At 42.0% G+C, this 16,877-nt stretch overlaps 1 protein-coding gene and 1 long non-coding RNA gene across 7 annotated transcripts in view; one reads left to right on the top strand and one right to left on the bottom strand.

Annotated features, from left to right (window-relative positions):
• LOC129381127 (sulfotransferase 1B1-like) overlaps positions 1–16,877 on the bottom strand; it is a 337,139-nt gene that overhangs the window by 88,462 nt on the left and 231,800 nt on the right. The window lies entirely within an intron of this gene.
• LOC126548441 (uncharacterized) lies at positions 1,293–15,296 on the top strand. The gene is made up of 4 exons (XR_011890251.1): positions 1,293–1,682; positions 3,388–3,493; positions 5,988–6,057; positions 13,410–15,296. It is a non-coding gene; the product is annotated as an uncharacterized lncRNA (long non-coding RNA).

Here is a 16,877-nt window from a genome sequence, read left to right as displayed (position 1 = left end):
AAGTCCATGCACATTCGGCAGTTCATAAGTCCTATGCAGGCTTAACCGCCCCCATTGCAGCTCCCGTAGACTTTAACGCCAGAGCTCCCTCGGCGCTCGCTACTTTCCCGCCGAGAATGCTGTGTCACACTGATAACGCGCAAGCCGTTCGTGACTGGGAAGTACCAGGCTCGCAGCGTTAAAAAAAGGAAACGTGGGTAAGACAGATGACAATTATCGTTGTGGGACAAGATAAGCTCCAAGAGGTGTCACTTTTTTCGAGAGTACACTCTTAGACAAAGGTACACCCTTTGGGGTTCGTATCTGCCACGCAACGATAATCGTTATCTGCCTTGCTTGCGTTTCCTGTCGGGAATGCTATGTCATGCTGATAACGCGCATGGTGTTCATTACTGGGAAGTACCGGGCTCGCAGCGTTAAAGAAAGGAAATGCGGACAAGAGAGATGACGTTTATTGTGGTGTGGCACGATACAACCGAAGGGGTGTAATTTTGTTTTACGGTGTACACTCTAAGAAAAGTTTACACCCTTTGAGTCGTATATTGCCACACAACAATAAACATCATCTGTCTTGTCCGCATTTCCTTTCTTTAACGCGGCGAGCCCGGTACTTCCCAGTAACGAACAGCATGCGCGTTATCATCATGACATAGCATTGCCGACAGGAAAGTAGCGGGCGCGGCGTTTTCAAGAAAGGAAACGCAAACAACGCAGATGACGATTATTGTTGTGTGGCAGATATACACCCCAAAGGGGGTGTAAACTTTTTTTAGAGTGTAGTGTTTCGCGTCTTCCTGAAGCATCTTCGTGACGCGGAGCTACTGAATGCGTGGTGAACCTTAACATGACTTGCAAGTGCCAAGTGCGACAGATAATAGATTCTGAAGCTACTCTTGAAAATGCGCTTCCACGTAACATGTGCTATTCCTGATCTGCACCACTTACAGCTGGCTTGCTCATCTTCCCGGTACGTACTACTATAGTAGGATACAACTTAAAAAAACTGCAGTTGGCATCCAACGCACACGGACCGTGCGGGATTGTTACTCCGCCAGCCAATCACAGAAGCAAACAAAATCGTCGTCATGCGATCATTTCAAAATGGTGCCGTGCTTGATACCTCCGAAGCATCTGTTGTTCTTGAGGAGTCTTTTCATCGGTGCACTGTAAACACAAATGAGCCCATATGGGCGTTTTAACAGTTGATATGCCATTTTCCCCCCCTAGCTTAAAATGAGTACTCCCACGAGAAGAAGTAAAATAAGCTAGAAGCATTATTGTACCCCCGACCCCATTTGATGGGGCATTGCGGTTGTAAAATGGGGGTTTTCAAGGAATAACGGTGGCGTAGGGGAAATTGAGACGAGCCAAACAGAGAAAAGAATAACTCAGCCATGACCAACAAGGCAGTCAGCCGCAGCGACAATTTCAGTAGGATTATTTCTGCAGTCAGATTCGAAATATCCCGCGCAATGTGTGTCGGCGCTGTTTTTCTGTTCGGAGTAGCCGCGCCTTGGTGCTGCAGAGGACGCCGAAGTCGGAACTACGCGCGGAGGAACACCAGCCTTCGGAGCGCGCGCGCGCGCGTTGAAAGCTGCGATCGAACAGCCATTTGCCAGCGACGGCACATTCTTCTACCGTGGTTGATGTTTCTCACTGCTTTGAACCCCCAAGACTCCACGGTAAGCGACTTTGAACGATTATTACATGTTCTATGAGTGTGCATGTGTTCTAAGTGAGGAGACGCGCTGATATGACTTGTTGAAGGTCTCGGTACAACATGGCGCGACAGTTGGCCGTCCAGAACCATTTTGCACGATCACTGTGTTTCTTCGAGCTTTGTCGTAATCGAATCAACTTGAGTGCTCAGAGTCAAGCGAGTGTACTTAAAAATTAGGATTTTATATAATGAGGGACTTTGCCGCGTCTTTAATTGGGCGGATGTGAGCATTCGACATGATCCCCGAAGCGCAAGCCACTACCATAATAGTTACGTGCAGTGCGAGGTGAGCTAAGCTTCGCCGCCTAACCGCGACCTGAAAATGTGGCGGCTCGTTAAGGGTTTACTGCGGTGCGCGTGTGTGCGTGTTTGTACAGCGATCATTTGAGCGAGAACCGGCGGCGTTTCTTTGTGCGCGGTATCTGCTAGCTGGCGCGTACGTGGCGCCAATCCCCTAGCTCGTGTGATTGTGTGCAGTAGGTCGCCCACTTAGCGCGCATTGTGCAGATTTGCCAGTACGCTCCTTTCTATCGCCTGTGTCTCTTCGCGGCCACGTCGTTGATTGTGCAGGCAGTGCGCGACTGCGGCACGTAGCATGTAGAGCCTGCGCCCGTCGACTTTGATCTACGGGCGTGAAATGTCGGCGGCGCGTTTGTGGTATTAAAAGCTTGTGGTGAGCTTCCAACGGCACTACGGGTCAACGCCGCATGAGGTGCCGGTCAGAGTATAAGAACCTCTTTATTTTTAGCGTACTGCTTGGCGGTAACAGGTGTCCTGCTTGGGTTCAGATTACTGGATACGCCGTCACTTGAACCTCGGCGGCCGGAGCAGGTGAGTACCAGTGGCGCCGGCACCTCGGCGGGCAGAAAACGGTGCCCGTGCCGTGACGAGATATATCAATTTACGCGATAGCATTGCCGGTGATAGGTCATACGGGCGCGTCGCTCCATGCCTGTGTTCTTTGCTGAGGCCGCCACTACGCCTGCGGTGCACATACTACGCTATATCTATATAGTCGATGCTTGTGCAATGTTGTTATTCAACAGCTGGCGCTGTGCTCTGGATACCTGGACTTGTTTAATGTTTAATTACTTTGCTGCTGTGCCATTGCGTATTGGGTACAGATATTTAGTTTTGAATTCTAGGTGCCAAATTCACACAAAGAAGCTGCGCTTTTCAACTCAGGATCATATCACACATCACAGCGTCATCCTATATTGCACGAGTATTAATAACAAAATTTCTGTTGCTGGTGACAAAAAAAAAAAAAAGGCAGACCGATTAACCTGTATCTGTGAGAAAAATGTGCTTCAAGTCCGCCATTGTCTATAAAAAAAAGGTACTACCTTGATATTCAATGTCAGTAACACTCATAAGTTATGCATCCTTTTGTGTGAAATAATTTGTCTTAGAAGCCATTCATTGTAAGGGATCAGTAAACATCTCATAGCTTAAGTAGTGCATATGTGCATGAGTTGGGCAAAGGTATTGGTTTGTAAAGAGCAAAGCCATTAAGATATAAAATATTGGCAAGCTTAGTTTAACAATAAGCTGACGAATATACAAAACCTAATGTAGCAGCAGATGTTCTCCAAGATAAGCTTGTGACCAGCTTTTTTGTGTTCTGTGTGATCATTGTAGTGTCAAATTTTTCATTTTTATTTCAGGACTGCGGCTGCGGTCGTTTCATTGCCAACTGTGACGATGAAGCAGCTTCATGGCCGGAGATCGGGCGCCTCCCATCAGTTTCCCTTTTCAGCAATAGAGGCCTTGGTATGCTCTTACCTAGAGTTTGCTTTTTTACCCTGTATGGTTTGAGCGCAATGGCTAGTTTAGCGGCATTACTTAGAGTGATTGGTGTGACACCTGTTCCATAGGAGGTATGCAGGTTATCCCACGTAACTTTAGCAAACTTTTAAAAATATGAATATGCCACCTAGCTGCACAGAACCTATGTAATGTTGTTTCCTGTCTCTTGGAAATACTTGGATTTGCTGCATTTTGCCTAATTACCTAATTAGTCTTAATCAATTAATCAACTTCTCAAATGTAATTAGATAAAAAGTCTCAATTATAAAATTGCAGAGCAACGTGAAAATTTCCCAGTACAGCTATCTGTGGCTCAATATGTGCTACATAATGTGTTTTTAGAGCATGAAAGAAGCCTGAGAATCTCGCAAAGTGCCTTGAGTATGTTTCTGTGTGACAGCGCCTGTGTTGTGTTCTTCCTTCAGTCCTCGTCTTTTGCGCTGTACTAACAGTCGACCTCGAGTGGCCATTCCCGTGGCAGTCTTGCATGTATTGAGTGCTTGCCCTGTATAGGCATGTGTGTTTCCAGTAAGAAAAAAATACTGAAGGAGCCCAACGTGATGTATTTCAGGACAAGTGTATGGTGTAAATTACTATGTGACAATAAAATAAACTGAAACAAGACTTCACAGTAGAGGTATGCAGGTGTGTGCATCAGCATAATGACGAAAACCTCATGCAAGTTTAGAAAAATATTCATTAAGTTAGTTTGTCATTCTTCTCTGTCACATTATTATTGCAAAAATGTGCTCTCTAGTATTGCACGATTAAAAACACAGTTCAAATACATCATTTGCTGGAACCTTGACATTCATAGCAACATAGAGAGGAATGGTTAAAAATTTGCTTTGCTTCTCTGACCTTCATTTTAGGTCCTTCTCATGTTTGCTAAGCTTCTTAAACTATCATAGACCCCTTCCAGGGTTTACAGGCAGCTTGAGCACATTGTGCCAGATTGTGGAGAAGCTGCAGAGGTCGCAGTGTGTATAGTGGTGTCCGGTAAATGCAAGTTTATTGCAAGATGCATTATGCTCAGTACCAATTATATTAAGTTATAACTTTAGCAAAAATCTGTTTTCCAGATATATATCAATGTGTCTCCAAAGAACTGCACTTTTTAAAAGAGTTGCTCATTCTCTGTCTACTGTTCGGTGTTAAATGCATGTATGTTGGACAGCATAGTGCTTGGCCTTCAGCTGAAGGTAGTAGTGTAGGTAGTAGTGTAGAAAGTGGTAGCAGTAGTAGCTTTATGCATGTGCATAAAGCTGCAGTAAGCCAAATGTGAAAAGATGAGGGCTAATACGATACAGCCATGTAGCAAAATTTACACAAGCAGACTGTTTGCTGCAATCCCTAGGAAAGTAAGCAAAAATATAAGAATGTGCTTATATGATAAACAGTACCTATGTTTCAGGCGCATGGCCTTCTACCGCCATATTGCATAACAGTTCATTATTTAACACTTTAAAACTACTTGCCCTGTTTATGTCTAACTGCTCTAAATTCGAAAATTTTCATTGATTGCACTATGAAGGTTTTGGCCGTGGCTTAAGTTACTGCCAGAATTAAATTTATAGTTGTGGCCGTCCTATGTGTGATAACAAAAAGCCATTTTGGAACCAGGTGACTGTTATGCAGTATGCTAAGTGTGCGTATTAGAACAGCCACTTATATTTTCATTGTAACCATGTATAAAGTATGTATGTACACATCTCGAAGCCATAGACTGTGTACTCTTAATTGGAGGTGTTATTGTGTGGAGTAGGCTTTTTTTGTAACCATTGTCTAGAATTTGCACTACATTAAGGTGTAGTGAAGCCAAGCGAAAAATATTGACAAAATGGCTAAAGTACATTCTTAAGAGTATTAAGCGCACTTAGATGACTTTACAGCATGTAGTAAAACAAGAATGGGAACTGAAGTGCTTAATTTTTGTTCATTATTACCATATGGCACCAACATGCAATGAAGACAAAAGAGGAAGAGAAGTGAAGTGCACTAAAGGGCAACTCGCTCCTGATGGGAGCTGCATTCACATCTACATGATGCATGCAATCTTTGAGTTATAGCAGCAGCTAACCACCCTGTTCACTTTGTTGCACATTTGTATTGTTTATGTACTAAGTCTGGCCCTGGAAGTGTTAAGCAGTGCCACTTGTGGCATTGGTGCTGCATGCAAGACATCCTTCTAACCACAGGTGTTATGTATTATGTAAACCTAAGTTCTTTTAAATTCATGTAACCCACAAAAGTTCCATTTGAAAGGATGTGCCATATTTGCCACCATTGCCATGAGTAGCATTGGCTGACAGTCACAGGGCGAGACGTTAACCTTGCTCAGCTATTATGCAAAACTATTTTACATACAAATGTGGTAATTAGTATGCATGCCGAAAGCCTCACAGAATAAAATTTTTTATTCGCATCTTACAACGATTGTTATTTTGTTTTAACTCAGGAGGCCTTTCTACCTGCGTTGCATCCTGTGGCTGGACCACTCCAACGATCTCGGCAGAATCGTTACACAGGTGTGTTCTTTTGTGATTCTCAGTACTGATATTTTCTAGTTTACGTTCAATGTAAATGCACAGATCAAATGAAAAACAAGTTAAAAGATGAGCTCACAGGCACTGTATCCAAATGTTTGTTAGGAAGGAAAATCTTTTTTACAAGTTGTCGTTATAGCAACACAAGAGAGTGTGCACATCACACCATCAGTACCTAGCAAGCAACAGCATTATACCGTAGAAGAAGCCAAAACATCAGGCGAAAACCTGTACTAAACTAGGGACTGTATTAAGACCTTTTCGAGGCTTAAACTATTTCTTGGGTTACTCTGTCTAATTGCTTGAACTGAACTGACGTGTCCTGCAAAACAGTTTGCATTCGCATTTGATACAATCTGCAGCAAAATATGAACAAAGGGCTGCAATACTCTAAGGGCCTACTATTGAAGTTGCAACCAGTCTTCCCAGTGTACTGCAGCCTCAGGAACATGAAATGTGGTACACTGTACCACATGTACACACAACAAATTTTAATCCATGGGCATCTGTACACTGTGCTTGTGCAGGACTGCGCAACTGGCTGTTCATTCGTGACTGAAACAGCTACGTACATCAAGACTGTATTGGGAAGCCACCATTTTTTTCAGTCAGTGTAACAGTCCATAAAGATATGGATTTCCATGAGCAGTTTGTCTGCCACACTTTTCTTTGTCGTTTTTTTTGCACTCCAGCTTTGATGGCTGCAAGACACTTCAGGCTGGCTGAAGAGACAGTGGTAGCCTAGTAGGTGGCCTCACAAAATTGTTATTTTGATTTTTAAGAGCCGACTTGCTTTGGACAATGCTGAATAACACATCAAAAGGCACGGGATTATTGACAAGGTTAGAATGACTTTGAAAGAAGTTTAAGGCTTCTTTTTAACTCTGATCTGTCTGCTGAGACCAAATCATGTCAGCTTTTAATTAAGCAATGTTCAGGTTGGAAAGCTGCAAGGCTGTGTGGGTACTCAAACACCATCATTGCTTCATATAGCTGAAGTTGCTGTGACATCAAGGCAGAAGCAAATGACATGGCAAAGGAAAGGTTGGTCGACAAAGGACTCATTGGCAATTATGTAGGTTCAAGGGCTATTGCACTGAGTAAGAAAATGTGTTCCTGATACAGCGTGAACAGTGTTAATGCTGAAGAACAAACTGGCACTATCTCCCCAGTCCTACACAAGCACGTGCATAGAAAGGGATGCCTGTTGGCCTTGAGGGTCACCACTGGAGGGATCACCTGCTATCGCTATGACATAGAATGTGACATCAGATGACTATAGTTCACACCTTTGCTGCAGCTCGCTGGCTGGGCAATTGAAGCCTTGAGAAGTTTCAATCACAAGGTGGCAATTTAGTTGCCAACTCTTACAGCATGGTTCACTACTCAGTGCTGCAGTGCTGGACGTATTTGACCAAGCCTGGTGCGAGTTCTCACGAGTACCCATGTTCAAGCTGCCGCTAGATACTTAGTTGATAAAGTCACTGAAAATGAAATTTGGTCATCGAAAGAGTCATGAAAATGATGCACACAAGGCTTGTAGCGTGCTTACTTGGTATGACCTCAGTCAAGACACCCTGTGTAGAGATGCTGGCAAAAGTGCAGCAGAAGTGTGGATTGAGGAGACAAAAATATAAGCTGTTCAAGTTCCACATATAACAAACTGATAATAAATCGCCGTTCAGCAAGAACTCCGGCAAAAGGGGCAAGCCGCACTCCCCACAACGAATGCTATAAAAACAATACTGTTATTGCAGCAAAATTGCCTATAGCTCTTTTGATAGCTTGATAGCTGGTAGCTGGTAGCTACTTGATGGTAGCACTTGATAGCTGGTATCACACAATGTTTTCTATGCCACGGAAATATTCCAGCACGTGGGGGCCACAATTCTCCTAGAGGCCAATACAGACACAGGTTGCCAGCAAGCATGGACTACAGATTTTTCCGTTTGCATTGATGTAGTCTACCACATTTTGTTTTCTTGGGTGCACAGTCACACTGGGGTAACAATTTTCTGCCTGAATATTCATCGCAGGGAGCACTGTAGCCAGCTAAAGCGAGTTTTTTGTTCATACCTTGCCACAGACGCGGCAAGATGTAGACTTGACCCATTCTTCTAGGCACATTTGTTGGGTTCAAGAAAGAACACAGAGTAGCTTAAGAACTTTATTCCTTCTATATTTAAGGTGTGGGGCCAGGTATTAACCATTGTTTTAAGAATTTTACCAAACCGGGAAAGATTCTTTCTTGAAAGTCTTCTCATATCAGCTTGATACAGTCCCTGGCTTAGTATGGGTGCATGTGCTGTGGCTTTATTTTAGTCTGTTTAAAAGGTCGGTTTTCTTTTGAGTGTTCCAGTCGCAAGGAAATCACAAATATATTTTGATTTCAGGAACCCTTGTGACATTACACAATTCCTTTACATGTTGCAACCAAGCTTATTTTTTAAGCACATGCCTTTCTTTCAGCATGAAAAAAACATCTTACATGAAACAAGGCAAAAATGGCTGCTTATGCATTTGTATGATATTCCAACTGAGAGGGGTGAAAAGTAATAAAATGTTCTACTTTCATAATTTTTCTACCATGTGTACAACATTTCTTAATAGGCATGATGCAAATTCACTTTTATCACTAGCCTATTACAGAAACAAAAAAATGACAAACTGAGCTTTTAAGGGGGCCCTCAGAAGGGCCCAGTCCGTGCGTCTTCTTTTCTAGCGCCATGGCTGTGAGCGCAGCTGAGCACATCTGCAGCCTGCACACCCTGTTCTAGAGGTGATCTGCTGCGTGTGGAAAGACTAGACGTGCTGATATGGCGTGGTATTATGTGCACAGTCTTCCCACGTGTTTAGTACACGGGGTTGCATAATCTGTAGTTTCAGAGATGCATTGAAGTTTGAGACAGACAAAGCATTCGCCTCCACTGCCAACACTTTTCATGATAGTGTCGTTCCACTGTGTGTGGCAGTATCAAAGAGGACAGGGTGGATGCGAAAGCAAGGCTGGGTTTGCTTCATGCTACCTATGTGAAGGTATCGTTAACACACCGTGAAACCGTATCTTCGGTCGCTGACTCTCAAATTCAAAATTTTTTTCTCATTCAGATTTGTGTTTTCTGACTGCGGCCCTTTCCGTGGGAAAACAATCCATTTGCAAATGTACTTATTTGACTAAACGGTCGAATCTGAGTACAACAAACCAAATTGCTGATTTTAGTGCATTCGTTATGTTGGGGTTCCTTTGTATATGACTCCAGAAAAAGCCGACCATTGTCTGCTCATACTCCGCCGCGCCCGCCCATATAGGAATAAACTTAATTTTGGTTGGCCACGATGCTTATCGGTGTAGTAGCTGTCGTGTGTCCACCCATACACATTTTGTTGGCTTCCCGAAAACCTCAAAGAACAGCTGTATTTTGCTTATGTGCATTCACTAATCAAATAAGTACATGTTTGCTAGAATCCCCATAATATTGAGTCAGCTGGTCTGCTTGAAAATGTTCAAAATATGGCAGTTAGATTTGTAATAGGAAGTCATACTAAAAGGCTTTGTATTACTGAGAGTAAGGGTAAGCTGCAATGGCAGGATTTAAAAGACTGGGAAATCTCTTCAGTTAAAATTATTTCAAGCATATACTGTTCCAAACATGTAGAGATAGAGAAATTCATATCAGGCTATCATCATACCTCACAAGAAAGAGATTACACTAAAAAGGTTTATTAATTTCCTTTTACTTATAGGTGATGCCTCACATTGTTTTTTCCTTGGACCAAAGGGACTGCAAGGTTTTTCAGCCTGCAATTGTTTGCATAGTTTTCAAAGATAATTCCCTCCCTGCTTTGTGTGCTTGATTTGAATGTAAGTTACATTACACAGAATGTATACCCCCCCTGCAATGCTAGTACAGGCGAAGCAGGTACTAAATGAATAACCACAAAAGGATTTTGGAGCGAGCAAAAATGGCATGTGCAATAGATATGCGTAGATGTCCCGTTGGTGTTGCTGTCAAACAAGAAATTGGGATATCGAGGAACTGAGCAAAGTAACTACGTGTGTGCTTGCCAAGCTATAGCTGTCATTTACACCTTGATTGTGACTTAGCTACCAAAAGAAGTTTTTTTGTCTTGTTCTTTTTCTGTTAAAATGTACTTTTTTCTTTGTCTACTTTCATTTGGGTTTTTGTAGCTATATCGTGCACATGTGACCAATAATGCCGTGTGGAAGTTAGTGGTTGTTGGTATTCCTCACTGCCTGTCGTTTGTTCAATGTGTGTACTAAAGTCAATAGAGCACCAACCAGTATAAACCAGTGTGTTGAATTTGTTTTCTTGTTTTAGTACAAATGATCTGACTGGTTATGTGCCCAAATAAACAATTAGATTATGAAAACAAAGTTCATCAGAACATGTCATGCATTTTACTTATAATTACCCTATTTCAACTGCAGAACCCACATATTAAGGCATGTAGATTTAAGTAGAACAAGTCTTTTTGCAATCCTTAGTTCTGAATAGGTGAGAGCAGTGCTAAGGACACAAAGTGAGTCCACATAGATAAATGGCATGGTGCACTGTGCACTGACTAATAATTGATCTGTTTTTGCAACAGACAAGCAAATAAATATCCAGTAATGCCTTGTCAAAGGCACGAAAGCACATAAAGAGGCAGGGGGTGGTCAGGTACAAATGTGCCGTGGTTTCAGGTTTGTTAACAAGCATACCACTTTTCTGTAACTTCAGAGAACAGGTGCTGCGCTGACACATTAATCTTTTTTTTTTCTTGTTGTTATTTTGTGGGATTTGATTAGTTTCTGGGTTAATGGTTGCTGCTTTCGCTAACATGTTGCACTTATGAAATTTGGGCTGTCATCTGCACTGTTTACAGTGTATGTACTCTTATGGTCACATTATAGTGGTGCTTAATCGTGAAGGCTCTCATTCAAATATAAGCTTGTCTGGTCTACATATGCTTTCCTTCATGCCAAAGGAATAAGATATACTATGTTTGTGTCAGAAGGAAAGAAACTGAGACTGGTGTCTATTATTGCACATAAATCTATGCTTAGTTGCGTTAACATTTTTGCATAATTTCAACAACTTATTTAGTGCATTTCTGTAACATTCACACTCTTTCTTATCCACTTAGGTGTAAGGAATAAAGGCAAAAAAGTAAAGCATTGCAGTGGATTTAACTTAATGCTCTTGATTCTTGTTACCTTCTTGATAGCTTTTCTATTTGGAAGAGCATATGTACAAAAGCATGTTTTGACCAAATAGGCTGCTGTTTGGGAGGCTTTGCAAGCACCACTATAACGTGACAAAAGCAGTGTGTGGCCATTTGGTTATATAAATTCTGGTGTAATGACACCACAAAAAGTAAACAAAGATATGTACACACATGACACAAGCACCGGATCTCACTTCAAGCTTTAAAATAAGGAAACAGGCAATATTTAATAACAGGTGGAGACATGATGTGATGATATCTGTTAAAAGAAATTCTTTATGCAGTGCAACTAATGGATCACTGATACATTCGTCATTCTTTTTAAATGTTGCAAGCCACAATTACCTTGCATGTTGTCAGGTCGTAATACCTGGCTACAACGCAAGTTTTGTGGAGCACAGGACCGCAGTCACATTCTTTGCAGTATTTAACATTGTGTGATGGAGGATTGTTTCACACGGACGACTCATACTCCCTCAATTTCCCTGATTTCGCATTAATAGAGCATCCCATCTGTCCAATGTAGGCACGGCCTTATGATGGCAGCAGACTACACAACGCTTGCGGCCTAGCTCACTAGATGCATATTGTGCTTCAACCACAACCAACCTTTTCCTTTTTTTGGCTTCTGCCTTTTATTACAGCACAAAACTCTCCTAACAAGGGCCTGAGAAAACAATGATTTGCGCAACTAAATTAGGCATGAATATGGAATATAATGAATGAGATGAAGTAAAAAAGTGGTTGCAGTTGTTTCGTATGCATTTGTAATTTTCATGGGTAATTGTGTAGCTGGTCTCTACGGGCAAAAATTTTTTTTCTGTATGAAACATGTGATGAGAGATTTGCTCTGATGAGAAAAAAAGACAAGCCAGGAAAACAAATTAATTTGTTGCGTGCAGCACAATTTGCAGGCGGTGCACTGTGCAACGGAGGTTATGTACAGTCAGCCATTCCCATCCAGTCATGCTTGCATTGCATACACACATTGTATTAATTTGAGATTGCGGCTAATGAAGTTTGTGTGGAATAACTCTCATTCGCACATAGTGATGCACTGCAAGATAGATTGGTTCGTTCCTGTGTTCATCAAAACTCGTAGCCAGAAATTATGAGCAGATGTACATAAGATAATTAAGCTTTGGCAGATTAGCACGAAAAGGACAAATGCATCAGTCATTCTCAGTTACATTGCACAAAGAATTTGTTTTTGAATTAATGACATCACTTCCTGTCACTATGTGTTGTATATGATGTCTGTTTTCTTGTTAAAGCGAGAGTTCAGGTTAGGCACTTGTGTCCTGCATGTCTTCGTTTGCTTCTGTGGTGCCATTACACCAGAATAAGTCCATGACAGGAGCTGCCAGTCTATGCAGTTATACTACATTGGGCTCAGTACGCCTGGCGGCCTGAATGTGACGAGTGCGATGTAGCAGTAAGAACTTCAGAAGGGTAGAATTTTGTGTTGGTGGTGCATATTACAGTATGGTGAAGTGCTATAGATAGAACAGTGTGAGGCGAGACAGATGGGAAAGTGCTACAGACAACTGTGAATGTTTACTGGAAAGTTTCGCTGCAGCGGGACAATGCATGCATTATCCTGGTGCAGCAAAATTTGCCAATGTTCATAGTTGTCAGCACTTGCCCATCTACATTACACTTCACCGTACACTAGTAGCAGTAACAACAGCAACCAACTGACCCGAGCAATAATGAAAGCCCACAGAATTGCCAAATTGTAGGAGAAATGTTTCAGTGTAACACATGTTTTGTTAACTGACAAGCAAATGTCATACATGTCTGCGAACCGATGATCAGATGCATTTTTCATGCACATACATTATTTTGTACAACTGCTTCCTGCTTTGGTTTTTTATGGCTTTTAGGAAGCATTCCAAAGTACTTAACTGTTTGTCTGTTCTAAAATTGAATCTGTTCTCAGCCAGCACTATGTGGCTTTACTGCATAAGCCCTTACTTCGTCAGTGTCCTTCACACTGTTCCTAACTAAATATGAATAACCAAGTAACCATGTTTTTAAATTTTCAGATTATGAAGAAAATACTCTTAATATGTATTTCATTAGAAAAATTTTCTCAATTTTAGGAAGAAGTCTGGCTGGCCCCAAGCCTGGTGCAAAATGAAGAAATGGCACTCCACATCAATTCATGTTTACTTGTCGTCATAACCAGTCTGTTAGCTTAATTTTTGGTTCTTCCTATTGAATTCTCAAGAAAGGTACCAACTCTGTCATTCATTGAAGACAAATTTTTGCACTTGGGGATGCAGCCATGCACAAAGCCTTTGAGCTCATTAATATCTTTATTTTTAAAGAAAGTGCAGCTCCTGCGTGGAGCAATAGGTTGAATAAGACGAGGGTAAATGAAAAGATGGCGAAATTAGTCATCAACAGTTGTCCAACAAAGGAAGTCTCAAGCTGGAGGCAACATCTTTGCAAGAGAACCAAATGGCTCCAGCCTGAGACATTCGTTGTTCAACCTGGCAAGTCTCCTTCTCGAAACATTTCCTCTAGCCTGAGACCTATATCCTTTCCACCACCCTTGACCAACAATACACCTATACATTTGGCAACCCGTGGAAAGGTAGCAAATTCACATTCAAGGAAAGGGAATGTAGTGTGCACCCTGGAAGGTACCATGAACAGTATTTTATTTACTTAATGAAATGCAGATTTGCTATCCAATTACTTTATATTGATCCTTTTTTATAATTGGACAGCATGGTTCCTCAGAGAGAATAATAATTCGAAGCTCACACAATTTTGCTCCTTTATGCCCGTTAAATCTGTCCTGGTTGCTACACTATCAGCCCTGTCTGCAATTGCATAGCAGTGTTTTGAGCATGCATCCAAATTCAAAAGAATAGTTAGGCTTCTACCTCAGAATGTTTGCTACTGTGTTGCAGCTCGAATTTTATGTCTAGGTGGTCACTGTGATGCCATGTGCTTTTTAAATAAGACCAATATGCTATTTGAAGGGCAATTAAATGCAATCTCAAATGACCTCAGCTCGGGGAATGACACAATTGGAGGTCAATGTGATAAGGAGGATTTGATTTCTGAAAACAAGGCACTTAAACGGGAGAAAGCATGACTAATTTCGTCTAAAGATGCTGCTATTGGATATGATCAGGGAAGGTACTTGTTCGTGGCTGCATTTGCAACATGTTACATTGCTGGCTTTATATATTGCACTGGGTACAGTGAAATGTTGCTGCTTGCACAATATTCAACTAAACATGGTAGCCATGCTAATGTGTCCATGCAGAACACAACTCATCCACTAATATGGACTACAGTGGAATCTCGATAAACGAAAATCGCTTCGAAACTGCCGCTTAAATAGGACACCATCCTGATAATTGGTTGGCTCTCTGCAATGTCTCTCAGTTAATATAATGCCTGGTAAATGGAACCAATTTCCCTGGCACCTTGAGGCTCCATTTAAAGAGCACCCACTGTGAAAATATAGGGGGGATCGTGTTTGGAACTTTCGTAAATGTAGTCTTAAACAAAACCGCATTTCAGTGGGAGCGAAATGCAAAAGCACCCGTGTACTTAGGTGCATGTTAAAGAACCCCAGGTTGTCCAAATTAATTCGGGGTTACTCGCTATGGCATGTGTCATAATCAGAAGGTGGGTTCTGGTTCGTAAAATACAATAATTTTTAATAGCTTGCTCAGAAATCCAGCACTAAATTATGTAGCTCGTTTGTGTGATGAGTCCCAATTTCTTAATTTAGTACTTTGACATTTATCATATTTGTGTGCTAGTCCATGCAAAATACCACTGATCGGCCTCATTATACCAGCCACTGTTAATTAGGAATGGCTTAGTCAAACAACTTAAACTTACAGCACAAACACCTAAGACGAACCACAAAAGGAAGATACGACACACACTGGTGCTAACAACTTCTTTATTTCTTCGTCGTCGATGCAATATAAACCCTAGGCCACACTACCGCGCAGGCACTCAAATTACATTACAGAGATCTGCCAAATTATCACATATGCAAGCGTAGGAAGTCAAATTCAGATGGATGCAGGGACAAAGATATCTTACTAATGCAATTATCGTCCTGCCTTTCTTGTGGTAGGCCTCTAAGGCAAGCCGCACATGCTCATTCTTGCTTTTGCCAAGAATCGACGTCCCATCAAGTTGTGCCTCACAATTGTTGCAAGAGTTTATATGCGCACCAAGGTGCGCTCCTCTATCTACATTTTTGTTTACTTGTTGCGCATGTTCCCTAAGTCGCTCATTGACGCAATGCCCTATCTAGCCAAGCTATGTCTTACCACATGAGAGTGAATGGTATAAACCACGCCGACCGCGCACAACACGTATGAAGCATCATGCCGAATTTGGCATCCTCCTCTGCCCTCTCCGCAGGTGCGGGAGCATAGCTTTAAAAGCTTGTTCGGTGCAGAAAACGCCAAAGGAACACTATGCCTGCAAGCAATTTTCTTGAGTTGATAGATGACCTTATGTGTTTAAGGGACCGCGCAGGGAACATGCACAAAAAGTAAACAAAAATGTAGATAGAAGAGTGCACATTGTTGCGCATATAAACTCTTGCAAAAATTGTGAGGCACTACTTGATGGGACGTCGATTCTTGGCAAAAGCATGAATGAGCTTGCGCGGCTTGCCTTAGAGGCCTACCACATAAAAAGGCAAAATGATAATTGCATCAGTGACATAGCTTTTCCCTGCACCCATCTGAATTTTAGTTCCTACGTTTGCATATGTGATAATTTGGGAGATCTCTGTAATGTAATGTGTGCGCCTGTGCAGTTGTGTGGCCTAGGGCATATATATGCATCGACGACGAAGAAATAAAGAAGTTGTCAGTTAGCGCCAGCGTGTGTCGTATCTGCCTTTTGCGGTTCGTCTTAGGTGTTTGCGCTGTAAGTTTTAAGTTCAGAATTATGTACCAACTAGGCCAAATGAAGTTTTACTCTTAGTCAAGCGAGCTCAATATATAGTCTGTGCAAAAGTGTGGAGTGTCAGTACAAAGTAACAGTTCAAACACATGGCTCTGTAGTTACAGTTCAGTATGAAAGGAGATAAGATTTCTTAGCATTTCTTTCATTTACTAATTTCATTGTGTTAGGACATGTAGAATACTAGCAACTGGCATGCTTACAATGTACAGTGCTCTTTTTTAAAATCCAGACAATTGTTTTACTGGGGCGGAAATGTGCTTTCTTTTGGGCCCGGAAGTGAACATATTATATTTCTTACATTTGGTGTAAAATAAATTTTCTTCACTGTCAGTGTGTCTCGTGCATTTTTCCTTTCAGCAAGTAGCAACTGCTCTCGAAGGCGTTTGCTGGCCTCGGAGGCACTGCCGATAAGCTAGGACGACTGTATAAAAGCTTTGCAAAGAGGGGCTCTGTGATCAGCGAAAGGGAAAAAAAATGAAGACGTGCGGTGACGGGTTCATTCGCCATTGGACCACGTGTGCGCGTGACTTGGTCGATTCAGCGGTGGCCCTGTGCCGTCGATTGGACCACGTGTGGCGAGCCCGCGGCGAAATGCTTCGTGGCGGTAC

Source organism: Dermacentor andersoni, chromosome 1 (genome assembly GCF_023375885.2).
Source record: "Dermacentor andersoni chromosome 1, qqDerAnde1_hic_scaffold, whole genome shotgun sequence".
Classification (NCBI taxonomy): Eukaryota; Metazoa; Arthropoda; class Arachnida; order Ixodida; family Ixodidae; genus Dermacentor; species Dermacentor andersoni.
Note: the sequence above shows the minus strand (reverse complement) of the source record. Positions and strands in the feature narration are given on the sequence as shown.